We start from the raw sequence: 8,997 nt of genomic DNA, 5'->3' as shown, positions 1-8,997 counted from the left end.
CTTTTATGCCGGTGAACACCGCGGCACCCCTACTTTCCGCAAGGCGACGCGACGCGGCGGTGCCTCTCTGCACGTTCGTGTGGCCCGTTGGTTCGGCGTGGGACGTTGCCACCCATCCTCGTGTGTCCCACACGCCGCTCCTGATCGTGACGTGGGACGTATTCGCGATATTGTTCACGACCGGCACCGCGTGTTAGAATGCGTGACCCCGTGAACGCGCGCGTACACACCGCGCGCCGCTACCGTTCCAGGTGTATCGCTTATGTTGCTTACAACGCTACGTATTTGCCAGATTACAGTCCGTCTTTCTTTCTCTCGCGGCTTATCTGCGACTTATCTTCGTCGTGCACGTATTTACACAGCGATAGCGCGAATAACGCCGCACGAATATACGCTTACGGGTCAATGTCAAATTCTAATAAACCTAGTCGGACAAATTCCAAAGCTCGCGCGACGCCGAGATAACGGGACATATTCGATGATATTATTAAAGGCTTAAGAAAAAATTATCCTTTGGTATTTTGTGAGATACTTCACTTTCTTAGATAAGCATATACGTATTACCGATTAAATTTAACGTAGAGCGTTTATGAAGCAAAATAATGTCGAGACACTATTATTATTTCTATTACTTTCCATTGCGCGCAATGAGCATTACTCGTTACTCGGTGGCATTTAACGTTACATCGACTCATGTATTTAGACGCGCTTCGTGCACATGTAAGTACGCATACACGCATCAGCGTATGCATTACGTAACACACACGTAAACGCAGGATGTGGTCTTTTTATCTTTCTCGTGTTAGTGTGCACACGTGCACCTGTTGATCTCTTGTATATACATCTCGTGTGGATAAAATTCCAAACTGGATTCCAACATAGATCGACTTGTGCAAAATGTAATTTCGCGTTTTTAAATATTTAAATACAATTAAATTTTGTTACAACATAAGCTTTCAGTCGCATGATATTATTTCTATCTGTTTATAAACATCCAAACATTTTTTTATCATGCGCAGAATGATATCCGACAAAAAATTATAATATAATAACAACTCAAAAGCAACGAACTATACGTGGCATTCGATACGTGGAAAAAGTATCCAAAATGGAGAACGGTCGATAAAAGGCGAGGAAGTCTTATAAAGACATGTTAGCCTACGCGCGACTTGAAAGTTTCATCTCGATGCTTATTTTTTTATAAAAGTTTCGCGCAATGATTCACACACAGCGACACGCCAGGGTTCTTTCTTTCAATATTTTGCGGCGAGAAAAATTGCGGACCGCGAGCGCCGCGAACGCGAACAGAAAACTCGGTGGGGGCCACCTTCGCAGAACCGGTCCATCGTGATGCCACGGCGTAAACCGAGCGATGACGTAGGCTGCAGAACTACGACGACGATCGCAGCCGGTGTTTTCTCCCGGACGGACAAGTGTCACCAATGTCCATTATTTAGAGTTAGAGACAATTGAGACAGTTGGTTATTTCGGATGAGACTCTCTTTAACGAGTTCAACGATTTGCAGAGAGGTAATCGTTTCGCTGATTAAACGAATGAATTCGCACTTGGATAGGTTCCAATAATAATACATTAGAATAATTGCTATAAATTATTTTACTGATCACAACAATCATATATGATGTAATACGTTATTTTCTCGTTATCGTTACTGTACGTCGAATTGGGACACGCGGTTGATAAGAAGTAAAAACATTTCGATATCATTAGTAAAGTATTATAGTGACTTCATTTCTTTATATAATTGCAATTTATACCGAAGAATAACAGATAACAGTGCCCGAGTATTACGATCTGTGATAAAAACTCCGATCGGAGAATCAAGTATGCTAAGTATCTTTCGTTGTTGTATTCGCGATTGATTTATCGGGATAAAAATGCGACAGGACGGGGAAATCATCACTCAAATTATACTAATTATAAACTAATTATAAACTAATTATAAATCAATTGTACATGTCAATTTCACACCAAGTTGAAAGAAAAACGTTTTTAAAAAAAATTAATAAAGAGACACGCTGCGAGCAGAAACGTTCGAGTCACTTGTGTTTGTTTCCTGGCGTATTACATACGTCCTTGGAGATAAATCGGGCGAATAATTTTCTTATTTGATTGAAATATTAACACACTCGAGACATAAAGTCCATTCGTGGGCGTCAACGGCGGCGCAAGGTGTGCCTCACTCGTTAAAAAAAATGCTCACGTACACTTACGTCTAAAGACGTTTATTAACTTCAATGAACACGTGTTCCTTCCAGTGATTGCGGTACACATACGTAATGAGACGCGTCATTACCTACATGGAGGAAGATACTATCGTTGGAGGCATTACAGACCGAGCCGGAGTTGATACCGTATGACAAATAGCGTCGGGATCTATTCCGTATTTACATGAAGAGATGCAGATGGCCGTAGTAACAATTGAATTCAAGTATCAAACTGATTTACTTATGGTATAACTTTCGTACCAACTTCTTCTAACGGTAACCGTAATTCAACTGACTCTTCGTCTCTATTTGCATTATAGCCGTTATCTATAACAAGTCAGAGTCAAACGAGCAGTAAAAATAATTATTTATTTTTCTATATTCAAAAGAACGTGGAATTGTATCAAATAATAGTTATTGACTCTTCTATATTTTGTAACGTACATTCGAATGACCTACAAACTGCAGTAATTCGATAGCTATCTGTTAAAAGTTAGCTTTTCGCGCGGCGCATCCGTGGACCATTTCACTTAAAGAGCGAAAGCACCACGCCCGTCGGTTCGTGTTTCCCGTAAAAAGCGACGGTGGGTCACGGCGTGGGTAGAAAACCAGACAGCGTGCGGCTTCTCAGTTCGACTTCGATGCACCGTATTTGGCGAATGCGTCGAAATCTGTAGGCGAACCGGTAACCGATCGAACGCGTCATCCACGTACCACGAGCGTACAGTTTCTGTCCGTGTCATTCGAGTTCGCTGAAAAACGTTACTGTCGTCATTTCCCTCACGTTCCGCGAGATAATACAACTTTCGCCGACCTTACTTTCGTGCGCGAATTTATTCGCGAACGCTGGATGACTTTTAATTGCATATAATGACAGAAATAAATGCACTTGAGGCACTTTGATTGTCATATTACTTATATCTGGATGACGCGTGAGTTTCTGCAAGAACCTATTTATGGTTGACGGTTTTATTTACTTGGTTAAGAATGACTTTATTGAGTATCTAATTGAAAAACAATAAAATATTAAAATAACGCACTAAATTTATTAAACACAAAATTATTCACATTTTATTTTTTATAATTGGTCTCTACATATTTTACAAGACAACAGTCGCACATTTCTCAACTTTGGGCCATGTAGAGTTCAATGTCGAGATCAGTTTGGTAGTGGTTAAAAATGGATAAACGTTACTTCGAATTTTTGACATGTCCAGAGGTGGATTTAAATATGTAAATCTAAGCCACACGGCGCCTCATCACGTTACAGCTTAAAGCCTAACATGTAACAAGATGCCTAAAGCCATATCTGATCCCTTGCAAATTATTCCTGACCTTTCTGGGACCGTACGAAGTCGCGTACGCAACATACGTGATTATTCATTCCTCGTAGCATGAAAGCACGCGTCGGTCCACTTACGTTTTTCCGTCGAGAAGGACGCGATCGAATTCCAGGATAGTGGCTCGCGGCAGGAGACACGCCAGCCGCTTACCTTAACCAGCGATTGATTTCGCGAAATATATCAGTGAGCGTTGCGTGCCGCGCGTACCGAAATGCCGCGCGTTTCGCAAAACGGGGAGACGGGACGAGCCGCGGTGCGGATGCTTATGGTTAACGGGGCTAACTTTATGCGAGATGAAGAAAAAGTCGATCGCTCCCCGTAAATCAGTTTGGCACGGCATCTTTCTCCCGGGGGAGAATTGAAAGCCCATGCCCAACTCGAGAGAAGAGGCCAGGCTCTCTGTAATGGATAGCGCCATAATGAAGTACGGCATGGCGGACTCTCTCATTAATTAACGTTAAAAGGGAAACTTTTGTAATTGCGCTCCTAAGACGAAGTGATGCAGCCTGACCTCCTCCGCTGACGCGTCGTTACGTCGACGTCAGAGAGAACCAGACGGCGGCGCGTCGTCTTGGAAAGTCGACGCCCTTCCAGTGATTAGGAGTGCCCCGAATTTATTATATTATGCTCCCCAAATCCTTTACGAGTGCTACAGTCGACACATTATTCCGGAAGTATGGCAATTTCCGCAACATTAACTTCAATTAACGCAAAACTACGGGACTACGCGAATACGATATTTATTTAGGAACTCCAGTTTCTTTTGAACGTCGCAATCCAGACGCTGCAGCGCGCTGTTCCGGCAGTTTTAAATGGTCACATTGGCTTAGACCCGGTTTTTCATTTGAAGATAAATTTAACTATAGTCAGGTTACTTTTACTTGAAGATTAACTTTCAGATTAGCTGTTATATTGCGTTTTTCAATGTATAATTGTTTGTTGATCGATCTTCAGTAAACCTTTACACTCAAAAAACTTCTGATGTTGGTATTACAACTCACAAAAAGCTTATAATTCATGTAATATAGGTATCTATAGTTTACGCAACATTTACTTTAAGTAGATAAATACAATAAGTTAAGAATAATATTGAAAATAAAAGTTTTAGTTTAAAAAAAATCTGTGAGAGCAGAAATCGAGACGATGCAAAAGAATATAAATTGAATACCATAAATAATTACAGAGGATTTGTAACACATAAGCTAACGATAGTTATTACGAGAACATAAAAAAAAGTTTGACCACGAAAATGCAATGCAAGTGCAATGAGGTATTGATATTCTTTTGCTGTAGAAAATTATAATGTTAACAAATTTCGGTTTATCTTGAAATATCAGTCCTCGGACTAACTACTGCGATTAGCAAGAAAATATTTATAATATTAATATTAATCTATATACATTGTTCTGTCTTTCAACTGTAGATAGTCGAAATTTAGAAAAGAAATCGAGATCACCTAGTTCATAAAAATAATTCGATCTACGCCGAAATATTTTAGGTCTTCTTATAAATTCTTCTTCACTGCTATAAATATTTACATCAAAATTATCGAAACCTATGTTGATTAATAATACTCACAAAATTCAAATTTTATTTACTTCAGCATAAAAGAGCTATAAGATGGGTTGATCTTCTAAACGTAAAAACTGAAGTTAAACCAGTCAATTTTCTGATAGTAAAAGTTATCACTACGAAACTATTAATTTAGTGATCGACTGAATTAAAAAGCGTAATTTTTATTTTAAACTTTAGATTAAGTTCTATCTAAACTACAAGCTAGTCTACAAGTTCTATCTAAACTACAAGCTGCTAATCTAAACTACAAGCCCTGATTCTGTAACTCTTAACGATAATGTCGTTATCGTCGTATTGTAGTTGCGCGGGTATACTATATTATATGGCAAAAAAGCTGCGCAACGACAATATAACAATAACGATACTGTCGTTAGTTACAGAATAAAAAAAAACGAATGTCTAAACGAAACGAACGTGTCATTAATGACACGAGTCATATCAACACCATGAAGTCATCGGACGTAAAAATCATGATTATTTAAGCACACGTGTAATCACGCTGCTCGCCTAGTCACAATAGATGTACTGTTCCGATACTGCGTTAAGGTGCCTTTTCACGTTGACGCTCGATTTTCGCTCATTGTCAGCAAGCAAAAATCTTTAGAAATAATATCTTTTATTTATATATGTATCCATAAAATATTATTACTTGAAGATATTACTTGACAATAATTAATATTTTACATATTTCGAAGTCTATGTTTGATTGTACTGGGACTGATTAACGACGATTCAACGAGACGATGCTGAATATTAAACAAATTCAACTTTATTTCTTTGACGCTAGCGTCAAAGCGAAACCACCACGTTCACCTTGTTGACGCTCATTTTCAGCGTCTCATGAATTGGCACCTTTACGAACCGTAACGCTCGCGAGTTTTTCTTTTTTCCTTCAGCCTATATACTTTATAACGTGATTTGGCCTTTCTTCCAAGGGCGAACTGCGAGCGTCAGAATTCTGCGGTATACCTTTTTACGCCAATTCAAAAGTTCGTGCTCGTCACCGAGCGCCTTCTCCTTCAAGGATCACCCGGGGGCTTTCAGGCTCCGACGTTTTCATGTGCGTCCTGATTGTGCACATGCACGCCAAAAGCGGTCATACGAATTTCGCGTCGGGGTCGTCCGGGCAGGGATAAGCCGCGAATGTGCATTTGCAGCCTATGATGTCATGAGCCGTTTCGTTCCTCTATCGGGCGTCAAGAGTCTCCGGAGAGAATTCTTAATACAGCGATAAATATCTGAGAGTAACTCCGAGCCAAAGCGTTCCGAGATCTCGCGTGCGCTTTGGCTCGTACAACGAGAGCATGTCCCGACTCCCGTCACATATACGACCGTGACACTAAAACGCAGGCAGTGGTTCTCGATTTATGCTCTTATCATCCTCCTGTAATCTGGGCTTCCTTTCTAATTTCCGGATTTAAGGAATACGCTTTTGAGAAGAGAAATATTTGCATAAAATATTTCAGAAAGAAGAAGAAGAAGAAAAAGAGAGAAATGAAGAGAAAAAGAAGAAATTCTCCGTTCTTATACCTACATCAGAAAAATACGACTCTAATTTTAATTTCAGTTTGTAAGTCAGTTCAGGTCAGTTGCGAGAAAAAAAGTGTAGGACAGGGCTCGTTCTACTTTGACAATAGACAGCTTTGGACAACGAGCGAATTTGCCGGCCGTCCCTCGCTTGTAAAGGGTGGAAGTGCACCCACCTCAAACGTGATTAGAATCTTGGTACTAATCCCGGGACAAATTGAATCGCGGCCACCGATGCGCGTCGCTCGCTGTGACAGCCGATACAGAGAAATGCAATTTCGGATGGCACGCACGTATATAAGGCGTGACCATGCGACACGGAAAATTGACACGATTATCGATAACCGCGTGTACACGATGCACACCGCGTGCATCTATCTCTCTCTCTGCTCTCGTGCGCCGCAGGCATGCACCCGGTCAATGCTTACAGTTCCACAGTCCCTTGTGCTTAAACTGCCTTTAGGAACCGGTACATGATCGATACACCGCTTTGTAATCACATGCATGCCGCTTGCATAGGGCAACGTCATCAATTAATTAATATTTGCAATATTCAATAAAGCGTCCGACCGACCTAACCCATGATCTTTAGACAATAGAATCACCGATAATTATGTGTGCATGTCACAGGACAATTTAACCATTTTATTTTAAAAAAGCATGCTTTTTTTAAACAGGAAAGTCGTTGAGATTTCAACAAGGCTGGGGGGAAATATTAACCCCTTTGTAATGTGTATTTTATGAAAAGGGTACATAATTGTGTTAAACGGGCTAAATTTACAAAAAGCAGCGTGTATAACTATTGTCCGTTACGAATACAAATAAGTTGTTTTACAGTTTTTACAGTAATTAATATTAATCTGAACTTTACGAAAAACATAAGTAGCTTAATTGACTGGTTGCGTGCACGTGAACCGCCTCCTCTTTGTGCAAAACTTGTCTGATAAGATGTGCATCTTTGACGTAACACAGATACACATATATGTTGCATGCTTGCGTGCAATCTATATGTCCTAGATGTGGTTACCACGGCTAGTATTGATGAAACAATGAAGAGATTTATCTATTCGCATCAACGTTATTGCAAATTAACAGTGTAATACACACACACACACACACACACACACACACACACACACACACACACACACACACACACACACACACACACACACACACACACACACACACACACACACACATATATATATATATATATATATATAATTTATGGTTTTATATCACAATATGGCACGGTACGAGAGAGATCGAGTGCGGTAAAATTTTGTAAAATAAAACGATGGATATTCGTGCATCCGTAGGAATGTTAATTAATTGCGCAATCGATATTCCCGTGAAACGCGAGGAATTTCAATTAGAGAATGCGATGATTTTTAACTAAGAAACTTTTCTACATGTACTACTCTATCCAAATGCACCGTGTTCGTGAGAAAATTTCATTACGTCTAAAGCTCCGGAAAGTAGACAAACATTGATACACTGTTGACGGACACGTTACGGTATTACAGGCGCTGAAAAATGTCAATGCACTAAAAACACGCTGTTAATTTAATTTAAGGAATTAATTTAATATAAAATTAATATACAAAATAATATAAATATAAATAATATATTTTTAAAACACACACATATATCTTGATTTCCTACAAACAAGAATGTTTTTCTCGAAGGAGTTTTAAATCGCTTATTGAATGGACTATTTGGATGATGCGTCATTAATTAATTATTAATACAGATGACGAGGCTGACTAAAAAAACTGGTTTGATCGCGAACCTTTCGAGAGATTGCCAGCATAAAGAAGTTGAAAACTTATTCCAATCTTTGATAAGACATACTCCTGCCACTTTATGCAAACCGTTGCACGTGAGAAAGAATCGTTCAGCTGGCTTTTCTGTTCACGATAAAAGAAAAAGGTATGATCCTCACGGAAATCGAGGCGCAGGTACAGGAATGACCTGCTCGGGCTTGATTCTATATTCGCGTGTAACTCTGGGATCCGTGTTTGTCGTCGGAACAAAGGAGAAAATTGCATGGATATGAGATAAGGAATTTCTCCCGCATTCTTCAGCCGCTGGCGCCTGAACCTCTGCTTATTTTCCACACAATGCACTTTTATCGCAAGTGCAATTTGCGATTAAAAGAAAAAAGATATAGAGAACGTGATAAAATTATATATAGAGTACTTAATAGAAAATTAAATACACAGTTGACGTGTGTTTAAACAAAATACGTCACGCAATTAAAGAGAAATATTTTCAAATATATGGCGTATTTTACAAGTCAATCGTTTACCTCGTTGGAAAT

The 8,997-nt window shown here is 39.6% G+C and overlaps 1 long non-coding RNA gene across 1 annotated transcript; it reads left to right on the top strand.

The window, feature by feature from the left end:
• The first annotated feature begins 17 nt into the window (after positions 1-17).
• Positions 18-7,861, top strand: LOC139817149 (uncharacterized). The gene is made up of 2 exons (XR_011733149.1): positions 18-1,530; positions 2,278-7,861. It is a non-coding gene; the product is annotated as an uncharacterized lncRNA (long non-coding RNA).
• The last annotated feature ends 1,136 nt before the right edge of the window (positions 7,862-8,997 follow it).

The sequence above is a fragment of the Temnothorax longispinosus genome, chromosome 8 (genome assembly GCF_030848805.1).
Source record: "Temnothorax longispinosus isolate EJ_2023e chromosome 8, Tlon_JGU_v1, whole genome shotgun sequence".
Taxonomy (NCBI): Eukaryota; Metazoa; Arthropoda; class Insecta; order Hymenoptera; family Formicidae; genus Temnothorax; species Temnothorax longispinosus.
Note: the sequence above shows the minus strand (reverse complement) of the source record. Positions and strands in the feature narration are given on the sequence as shown.